The sequence below is a fragment of the Haplochromis burtoni genome, unplaced genomic scaffold (assembly GCF_018398535.1).
Source record: "Haplochromis burtoni strain Fernald_Lab_line unplaced genomic scaffold, NCSU_Asbu1 Contig_10, whole genome shotgun sequence".
Lineage (NCBI taxonomy): Eukaryota > Metazoa > Chordata > Actinopteri > Cichliformes > Cichlidae > Haplochromis > Haplochromis burtoni.
In genome coordinates this window covers 3,526,506-3,528,319 of record NW_024582371.1, presented here as the reverse complement: position 1 = coordinate 3,528,319, position 1,814 = coordinate 3,526,506, and the positions used below count along the sequence as shown (strand labels likewise).

At 40.6% G+C, this 1,814-nt stretch overlaps 1 long non-coding RNA gene across 1 annotated transcript in view; it reads right to left on the bottom strand.

Annotated features, from left to right (window-relative positions):
• Nucleotides 1–307: 307 nt before the first annotated feature.
• LOC102312583 overlaps nucleotides 308–1,814 on the bottom strand; it is a 61,898-nt gene continuing 60,391 nt past the window's right edge. Inside the window, exon 5 of the long non-coding RNA XR_006052823.1 lies at nucleotides 308–476. This is a non-coding gene — a long non-coding RNA (uncharacterized LOC102312583). The remainder of the gene's footprint in view (nucleotides 477–1,814) is intronic.

Here is a 1,814-nt window from a genome sequence, read left to right as displayed (position 1 = left end):
GAAGTTGAGGATCCACTGACACAGTGATGAGCTGAGTCCTAGATCCGTCAACTCGGTGAAAAGCTTAGAGGGAATTATTGTGTTGAATGCTGAACTGTAGTCCACGAACAGCATCCTAACATAATACACTCTGCAAGTGCAAAGGTGACTCAGGGATGTGTGGAGCAGGTGAGATATGGCATCGTCTGTGGAACGATTAGTCCGGTAAGCAAACTGAAGTGAGTCGATGGTGGCAGGAAGTGAAGAAGTGATGTGATCTCTCATCAGTCTTTCAAAACACTTCATCACAATTGAAGTCAGTGGTAGTCATTGTGGCAAGCGGGCTGTTGTTTCTTTGGAACAGGGACAATAATGGACTGTTTGAAGCACGTGGGAACCACAGCTTGGGCCAGGGAGAGGTTGAAGATCTCCGTGAACACCGGTGCTAGTTGATCAGCGCAGGCTCTAAGGACCTGCTATAGCCAACATCTCGTCTGCTGTAAAAGAAATCATATTTTATATTGCTTGTTTTTAAAATATTAATATGACCATTTTCAACATTGGCCTTGTTGTATATGTTTTTACATTCAGGTTTCATTTTTGTGATTTGTAGTATAAAAAGTTAAAATATTTAATTTGGGACTGCCTTTTACTAATTTTATTAGTTTCATAATCAAAGTTTTTGTTTTGTAATTCTTTTTGTTGTTGTTGTTCATGTTAGTCTTCAATTGGTTCAAACAGTTTGTAATTGCACTGTGTTGTTATTGGATTGTCAGTCATCTGTAACGCACTAGGGACTGCACTAACTTGTACAAAAGGTTCTGAAGATATAATTACTGACTGATTCATTAACTGATTGTGAGCCCAGAGATGAAAACCAACTCTAATTTCTTGATTGATTCATCACCAAGTCTTTGTTGGCTGGATTTCTGTCAAGCGAATTTCCATGCATGGACTGATCCTGTTCCTACTTCGTTAAGAACCGATATCAGGAGAGATGGAATGAAAAGTTTCAGATTCACACATTATGTTGCAATGTGTCAACACAATCAGAGAAGGCTGTTTGTAGCATTTCCATTCACTCCAATGAGGCAGCTTTGCATTTAATTAAGCACAAAAAACCTAAACCTTGGTCGTCGGTGGGCCAAGACTGTGTGCGAGAGGTGAATTTCAGGAGTTTTGGCTACACTTATATAAGCTCTGATTTCATGTGCTGGCAGACCCTTTCTGCCTGTTCCCCACTCTCCTCATCTTCTCTTCTCCTCCCAGAGATTACCTCGATTACTCTGGCAAGACATCAGAAGCAAATCAGTAAACAGGGAGAAAGCAAGCAAGCGAAGAATTACTGTTGCATGACTAAAAGTGTAGCGCTATCATAGCTAGTGGGCATCTGCCATCTCACAGAGAGGAATATACTTTGGTCAAACAAAAGATTCTTTTTTTTCTCTTTTCTTTCTTAAACGTATCAGATGCATGCGAACGTTAAGGACGAGACTGACAGATATGTGTGCAAACTGCAGTTTAGCTGCACAGTTCATGAATAAAGTATCCATTTAAGATCAAACGTGCACCGAATTTCAGTTCAGCTGACAGAAGACGGAGCTGGAGCAGATACATCGCTGCAGAGTTCCATCTCAACAGATGACAACATTTCCCGTTCCATATTGTATTTCTTCTTTAATTATGAATCCATAAGTGAACCAAACCATGCTGTGTTCCTGCGTTTACCCACAGCAGCACATCATCCGGAGTGATTGGCTCATAAAACATGTCTAATCTGCTAATACTGAATGAAGAAAGCCCATCATCTCGCCAAGATTTAAGACAAGCCTCTC